The sequence below is a fragment of the Phoenix dactylifera genome, chromosome 4 (assembly GCF_009389715.1).
Source record: "Phoenix dactylifera cultivar Barhee BC4 chromosome 4, palm_55x_up_171113_PBpolish2nd_filt_p, whole genome shotgun sequence".
In the NCBI taxonomy this organism is placed as follows: domain Eukaryota; kingdom Viridiplantae; phylum Streptophyta; class Magnoliopsida; order Arecales; family Arecaceae; genus Phoenix; species Phoenix dactylifera.
In genome coordinates, this window is record NC_052395.1 from 28772740 (window position 1) to 28781924 (window position 9185).

General features: G+C 37.7%; 1 pseudogene; it reads right to left on the reverse strand.

The window, feature by feature from the left end:
- Positions 1-3502: 3502 nt before the first annotated feature.
- Positions 3503-8548, reverse strand: LOC103714447 (annotated as a pseudogene).
- Between the last annotated feature and the right edge of the window lie 637 nt (positions 8549-9185).

Below are 9185 nucleotides of genomic sequence, written 5' to 3' on the forward strand. Positions count from 1 at the left end.
CATATAGTAGCATTCAAATTTTATTTGTGGATCTAATATTCTACTCATCTTGGATTAACCTCCATACACTATTCTACGCTGGTAACCTCACAAAGGCCACCCACAACTCATAATCTTCAATATCTCAAAAAAAACCCTTGCTCGCTTTTGCAACTTCCACGAGTGAGTCAAAGCGGATTGCACGGACATCAACGCGATGTAGGCGAAGCGGTCAAGTCCAATCCGTCTTTATTTGACTGGGTAAAGATCACATGCTTTTTTAAGCAAAAAAAATAAAAATCACATGCTTTGTTTTCCGACAACGAACGCGTGCTTTCACATCAAGAGATCGTGGCCAAGCTGGTTTTCTCCCTTTTCTGGAGACTTTGGAACTCGAACATGGGTTCACAATTTTAATGAGGCAAATGCTGGGATCACATGCTTTTCTTGCCTAAAATGTCTAATAAACAGAAATTTTATGCTAAAAGCACAAAGAAACAAACAAGATGCATTCAATTGGACGTGCACTATAAAAACGTCCGTTGTATTATATATGCTTTGGACGGCAGGAGGGTAATAATAAACTTTCCAGTCACGAGAGAGAAAAAAAAAAAAAAAACAAAAGAGAGAGTCATCGACATGACTCTCCATCGCAAGGTTGTTATTACATGGGGTGCAGTTTGGTTTCAGTGCAGGTGGTTAAAATTGACAACATCCCGGAGGTGAAAAGTCTACATGATGCAATCATGCTTGAGTACTCGAGGTTTTTTCAGCTTGAGTTGGGTTATTGTCCAAACTTGATCAACCATAACATGAAAAGCAAAGATCCATCTTTTATGTTCTAAAACAGATAGCTTTCATAGTAATTAAGAGAAGTGATTCCATGGCGTAGCACCTTGCTGAACAACGGTTTAATCTACATTAATTTTTAGATTTGTCGCTAGTTTTCGATCCTAGGATCTTGGTTATGATGGATTGGTATTGCCAAAGAGCAAAAATCGAAAAAAAGATGAAACTAAGGCCGCCATGGGAATATGAGCCGAATATTTTATTACCGTCTAGTTAACTTAAACTAACAGAAATATAAACAACAAGTAATAAATTGCAAAATTAAAATATAATAAAATAAATTGAATTAGATATTCAAACATAAAAGATTTCAAGGACTATCCATAAAAGTCCTTAGTTTTTATGAGATAGGAGCAAAGGTCCCCCAAACTATCATGAAGTTTTACAAAAGCATTCCCTAGAGGTAAACAAAAGATCTCATTGTGAGGTAGAAATCAAATGGATATGAAAACACATAAGATAATTTACGCTCCTATACTTTTGTGAGAACTCGTGCGGGTGTATATTTAATCCCATATCGGTTATTCGCTTGGTAGGTTTTCGGTACTTATATAAGATCAAAGAAATCATAAAAATACCTTTTGGTTGGCCAATTTGGGTAAGATCCTAGGCTGCCACAAATGACATTAGAATGGATCCGACGCATGATCTTTGTTGACTAGAGGACACTTTAGCACAAATATATTTGAGCTAACCACGAGAGTATGTGAGAATCCGTGCGGGCATGTATTTAGTCCCATATTAGTTATTTACTGAGTAGATTTTGGATACTTATACATAATCAAGAAACTCAAAAAATATCTTCCGGCTAGTCATTTTAGATGTGATCCTAAATTGTTACAACTTTGCTAGCATTTTCTAGACATATCGAAAAATTAAGTTCGTCCACACTCATATCCAGTACATGGAGAGCAGAATTTAAGGTTCAACTTGACTGAAAAGTAGAGAGCCCAAATGGAAGAAGTACTTGATCATGCCAAAATTAACCACCCGCACAGCTCAATGAATTTTCTGTTCCATGATTGGTTTCAATCATGCATGACATGTTTTGATGTTTTTATTTCGTGTACATACGTGCTGTATATACCAGCAAGTTGAATGCTGGAACATCTAGCTAGGATAACTGATACTTGAACATTTAATTAAGCAAAAAACCTTGGATATTTGGGTGTAGTACCATGTTGTGTGCATTGTTGGGTGTAGTACCATGTTGTGTGCAAAAATTATGGCAGAAAACTATGAGAACTTTGGTTTAAAATTATTTAGAATTGTGCTGGTAGAGGCGTGACAGAGTGTCCAAGCCCTCTGTAAAGAGCACATCTTTGTTTGCCGAAAAAGAACGTGTTCTTTCGCATGAAGATATCGTGCCCTTGTACTTGTTTCATGACGTTGGAACTCGAACAGAAAATTTATGCTAAAAGGTCAAAAAAAGGGACAAAAATTTCATTAGACGCTTTCAGTCATTATTGAACCTACATTATAAAAACGTGCACTATATTATGTATGCTTTGCACCTAAGGGTGAGAGTGCATGTTATGCTCCAAATCCATTGCCCAGATCGACTATATGATAGGGCCACATAATCTCTAGAGCAAATAATTAGCCATAAGATGAATAATATCCAAATAATACCAAAAATTTAAAATAATAATTATATTCAATTCAATCCAATAAAACTATAATCATTAAATAATCAATTAGCTCAATTAAAAAATTTCAGATATTCATCGGTTTCAAAACAATAGAGTTAACTAACAAACTAACTAATAGCTGCAAAAACTCCACATCTCACCCATCCAAAACTACGCAGCTTGTGACTCTGAAAAAAATGTAAAAAGGAATATGAGCTTTTTCAGCCCAGCAAGAATTCTGAGCTGCTATATCATAAATAATATAATAAAAAAATAATAAATAATATCAGATAAAATGAATACTATATCAATATTCGGAAAGCTCATTCAAAATAACATCCATATAAGACATCATTATCTATCTTACCAAAGAAGCGCGCACGCATGCGTGCGCGCGCACACATACAGATATATATATATATCAAATTTAACCAATTGTTCGATAACAATTTCGTATGTCATATCATTAATTTCTTTGATTTTTAGGTTTCATAGTAATATTTTCCAGCTTTGGACTAACTAATATCATAACCCAATCCAAGATTGCTAAATAAAATGTAACACGTAAGCCTGCAGAGGCTATCCCATACATAAGCTTGTAGAGGTTATCTTATGCGTAAGCTCATGGAGGCTATCCCGCGCATAGACCCATGGAGGCTATCCCACAAATAAGCTTATAGAGGCTATCCTCCGCGTAAGCTCGTGGTGGCTATTCCACGCGTAAGCGCGTGGAGGTTATCTTATGACAAGTTTAGTCCAAATCATCAAATCTTATATTGACATATTATTTTTGTCAAATTAATTTCGATTACACAGTATATTTCTCACAATTTATGATCATCATTCAAATAGTCATGATTCCAATATTTGATACATATAATTATAATCATACAAGTATATTCATATTAGAAATTATATTTAACATATCATTTCAAGCATGCAAAACCAAAACTATAACTATAAGTCTCACGATGCAAAACGAGTGGTACAAATCAATAAACATGTATATATATATATATAATGGTAATCAGGTATAAAGATTTCTATCTCTGTCGAAGACAGATTAAACATAGCAAGCACCGACCTAATTCACGATTTACGAGCTGGGGTGGGTGCAGAGTGTCCCGTTGACTCTCCCCCTACATTTCTTGCTGCACATACTCAAGGGCATCCCCAACTTTGTAGAGAGGAACCAACAAATCTTGGACCACAAGTCTGTCATGGTAATAATTCCTGATAGCTTCACCTTGGGTGGCCCTAAGCAGAGAAACTTTTAGAGGCATCAAACGCCCACAAAAAAAAAACCAGAACCACCATTAGTCTCCAAATGGTAAGGATCAGCTTTCCTTCCCAATACAAGAACCTGGTGTGCCTGCGGTAATAATCTCTGGTAGTGGGAACGCATTCCGCAAATTCACCTTTCTCGAGTGCTTCTGAGCGTGCAGGTAAAGCCACGGCTTAAACCACCACCCAAAACTGTTTAGGACATTGCCCTTCTTCCACGCCTCTTCTTTGGAAGCATATCTCCCAGTCATCGTGACACCTTCAGTTGTTCGGAAATCATTCCCTCAACAAAATCTGGAACTTTTGATTGGTCTCCATCTCTAGGTGCAAAAGAATCAGCATAAGCCTGCGCAAGTTACTTTAAATTGCCTCATATACTCTTCTGTGGGCATGAGTTTTGTCTTTGCAGAAACCAATAGTCCGAGTGTTCCTTGAGACGTCCTGAGTACTCATTATCCTCAGTAGCCTTAACAACTCGTCTTTCTGCAAGCACAATCTTCCAAGGCAACTACTGTATCAGAGAAAAGGCCATGGATGTGTGAGCTTCCCTCAATTCCATTGCCATTAATTAATCCTCCAACAGTGAGATCATCAAGCTCTGCAACAGCGGCAAGGGCAAGATTCATAGGAACGGTAGCTCTTGTAATCTGATCCATATTTGCAAGAAGCTCCACTTTCGCAATCATTCTTCCTTTGTCAATCTCAAGGATGTTTCTAAATGTTGAAAGATCCACCTCAAAATGTCCGACTGATGTAAGAAAATATAAATTATATATAAATAAATCTATCTCTTTCTATCAACTTAAGTTTTTAAAACAAATGGTGATTTTCTACCTACCTCATTATATCTACCTCATTCTTTTACGTCCGCACCAACTTAAATAATATAAAAATTGAAAATAGTAAATAATTAATAATGATATAAATATGATACCACAAAAATCTAATACTAGCTATCTAGCATAATAGTATAATTTGAACACTTAGTAATATATTATATAGCATCAAAATATCTTTTCACGCAATAACAATATAAGTTATTTTTAATTTAGATTAGCATATCTCAGATTAGATAAGTTTTGGCTTTTAACTTTGAACTAACCACAATCACATTTTTGGTTGGTAGCAGAACATTAACAGTATCACATTTTTGGCCCATAGCAGGACATCAACAATGCCATGTTTTCGACCTATGGCAGGGCATCAACAAGTATCATGTTTTTGATCCATGGCAAGGCATCAACGGTATCAAATTTTCGACCTGTGGTGGGCTATCAACAATACCATATTTCTAGCATATGACAGGGCATCCACAACTACAAGTACTACATTTCCGTCCTATAGTAGACTATCAATAACATGGCTAGTACTCCAGAGCACTCCAATCAACTATCCAATTGTCCAATTTATTTTTGTGCTTGTTAGATAAATGTAATTCAAGCCACATTCTTTACATTATCCAACACATACCATAACCAATTCCACACAATTTAAAATTACCATTATATGATACATATGTACATAAAAATCATGCATCCTCAATGGATAATCATCCAATGCGCATTATCATATCCTATGTATGAAAGACAAAGTTAGGATGCACAAAAATAGTATGTATGTGTATCTATATATATATATATATATATAGATGATCAATGCTCGCGGATTCTTGCAAATCATGTATAAAATACTCATAATTATGCAAGTGATTGTGAATAAGGATTCTTACCTCTACCACGACCAACTTAGCTACAGTGCTACCAGTCTACACTTAACATGTTCAACTAATTCAAGATTATTATAAAACCAACTTATCCTTGATCAACTAACGGCAACAACAATTAACAAATTATTTCTAATTACCTAATCTCAAAATTTTAGTGCCTGAATTACTATTATCCCTAATTTTCCTGTCCTACCTAATTCAAGACTAAATAAATAACTAAGAAATTATAATTTCTTATTATATTATTGGTAATATTATATGATTATTATAAAATTATATAACTACAAGGATATCATGAGGTGGTGAGGGAACTCATGCAAAAAAGTTATTGGATTGCAATGAAACTTGTTAGTGAAAATGCAATCAGTTTTAGCTACAGTTCCAATTTGTAATAATCAAAATTTCTCGCACCCATGATGAGCCTATGCGATGCGTCCAACTCGCTTTATAAAACCCTGTCAACAGGCTTCAAGACATTTCTTTCTTTCATTTTTAAAGATACGCTTGGAGGCATGAGGAAAGGAAAGCTTTGGTCAAATAAATGGATAGCTAAGAAACTGATTCGATGATTGTTCTGCTTGGAAGGTTAATGCAATGACTTGATCTGGGAGAGATTATTGTACTACATATACTATTCAAAACCTTGGATGTCTCTCTCTATCTTCATGAATCCACAGTAAGAAATCAGCTATCAAGTATAACGAAGGCTTGGGGGCAACCTTAATCAAAATAGCCGATAAAAAGTAGCTGCATCTTGGAACTTTCAGATTAATAAGATGCCATTACATTGCGCGGTGTAAAAGTGTCAACAGGAATCACTGCTATAAAGTGAATAGAGAATAGACTAACATGATACCCCAAAGAACTATAATTGCTGTCACATTTGTGCTAACTGTCACGCCCCGAACCCGAAGTGCGGCAGACGCCGCACGCCCGCATGGCGGACCGCACAGGCGTGCAAAGCAGCTGATCATATCGAAGCGAATACAAATATTTAAAATTGACATAAATAATTGAAATATTCAAAGCACTTTTATAAAGTTTCAAAATAGCATATGTCAACATAATTCAAATGTCCAAGCTAATCTAACTAAAATGCTAATAACTGAAAGAATCATCAGAAAATCTAACGCACTCCCCAATCCCGTGCGATCAAGCCTCCGGATCTGAAAAATGGAGAAAACAAGATAAAGAGCTACACTAGCCCAGTAAGTAACAAAATATCCCAGAGTGGGGTCAAAGCATATCAGATCAAATACAAAACAATGACTGAAAATAAATCACAAATAACATTCTTTTTTTCTTTTCAAAACTTATTATCATTTTTACAAAAACTCTGATATTATAATCTTAACATAATAGGCTATGACCATGTAACCCAGTGGCATGGATTGCATAAGATGCCAAATCCATTATTTTTATCCACCGATGACAGCCGGTATTGCACAAAAGTACCAAATCCACTAAATTTACCCACCGATGGCAGCCGGTGTCCAAATTCACTATTCTAATCACTGGTGACGCGGTGTTGAAATCGGTTCCTCACAGATTACAAGTCGACAGGTCCAACGTATAATTTCCATTGGTGGGGCTAGAACAGAACATAACAGATCATAGCCATACTGAGAATGCATATATATAAAAACAGATTTTATAAATTACCCAGTTATAGTTTACGGATTTCAGAGCATATAACATAATTTTCAAATAAAATTTAACATGCCAGACCCATTTTACTAAATACAAAACATATTTCAAAATTTAATCCACTAATAATTATTTTAAAAAAATGCACTTTGAAGCATTAAGTTACTTACCTCTTCTCGCTTAATTCCTACTTCAGATAGGCGAATCAGGTTCACCTGTTTAAATTTAATTATTTTTTTGTTAATTTTAGAGCTAAGCAAAAACTAAAATAATACTATTGGACACGACCCAACAAGGCTTAGAGTTGGCCCATAATGGGCATGGCCCGATAGGGCCCACATCGAACACAGCCCAATGGGCCCGCATAGATCCGGCCTAATAGGGGCCCCAAAGTTGGCATTTAAAAGGATCATTTATGCAATAAAATTCATTGCAGGGACTAATACTTAATTACAGGATACTGTTCTATAATAAAACTTGAGTGAAGGGACTAAATAAATATATTTGAGGACCTTTAGGTAATAAATCTTTTCTGTAAGGATCAAACATAAATTGCAGAAGGTTATTTTGTGAAATAATACACTGTGTAGGGCTTAACTGCAAAATTTTATTTATTGGCCAAATGGGTTTGGGTTTCAGGTTTCGAGTTTCGAGTTCGGGTTTGAACTGGATTTCGGGTCTGAACTAGGCCCAAGTTGGGCCCACAAGGGGTACTGCCCAACTGGGCCCAACCGGGCTGGACTGGGCCCAAGTTGGGCTTGCAATGGACAGGGCCCAACGTTGGCCCAATTCAGCCCACGATGGCTTCTCCTCCTCCCCCAGCCCTTCCCCCAAACCGAGAAGAAGGGAGCCGGGAGGAGGAGGGAAGGGTTGGCTGGGTGGCCGGCCTAGGGGACCAGGCCGCAGTGGCGGCCGGTGGCTATTGCGGCGACGGCATGAAAACAACCAAGCATGGACTCGGTTTGGGGCAAAAACAAAAGGGAAAAATCAAGTTATTTGGCAAGAGAACGAAGACAAGGAGGAGGGAGACTCACCGGCGGGCAACGGAGGCGGAAGAGAGGAGGGATCTCTGCCGAGGAGTGGCTTAGTCCGGCGGTCAAGCGGCGGTGACGACGGTGGGGCTTTCCAACGGCCAAAATAGATCGAAAAATAGGGGACTCGGGTGGTGATGGTGGTTGGCTGAGGCAGCACGCCAAGCACTTGGGAAACAAGAGCAGAGGGAGGAGAAGAAGGGAGGAGAGGAAGAGGAGGAGACAGAGGAGAGGGAGGAGGGCTCGGGTGATTTTCGAAGGAGGAACGGGGGTTTTATCGCCCCATTTCAACGGCTCTCCGCCGCGATTTTCACGGCGGTGGGGCGAAATCAAAGGCTGCTCGTGCGGCCGCAGGGTGGATACGGGATGACCGCGGTGCAACCGCGGAATGCCCACGGCATCTCTGCGCCCGGAGAAGACGGAGGGGATCGCGTTTGCGATCCCCTGCTCTGGCCCCTTCCAAAAGGGGTGTTATCTCACATTCTCTCCCCCTATAAAAATTTTGTCCTCGAAATTTAAGAGATCTAGGCCTTTTAGATGCTCAGCTCATTGAGTAATATAAATCCAAGATCTTATTCTCCTCGATCAAAAGCAGTGTGATAGATAACTTTGGATCAATTATCAAAAATTTCATATAAACTCGCAAGATTAGCATTAGATAAGTGACTAACTAAAATCTCAGATTGAAATTATCATCTTGATGCATGTTCACTCGAGGTCGGGTCAGGATCGATTCACAACAGGATTGATTAAAATTAGTTGTGTTTGGGATAGAACTTGAAATAAAATAGATCTCATACACTTATCATGGTAGTGTCCTGATCCCTCAAAGGATAATGACCAACCTTAGAGTCAAATCATTAAATGGATAGAAATGTAATTCCCAAAATGAACATGTATTGATGATCATTAGATAGCAACGGTCTATCATAAAAATAATTTGCATCAAATCACAAGAGCAGGTCTGAGAAGGCAAAGTATTGATACCATGATTCAATATGCCAGAAAGCTTTTAACTTAAACTTATAAATCATAAGA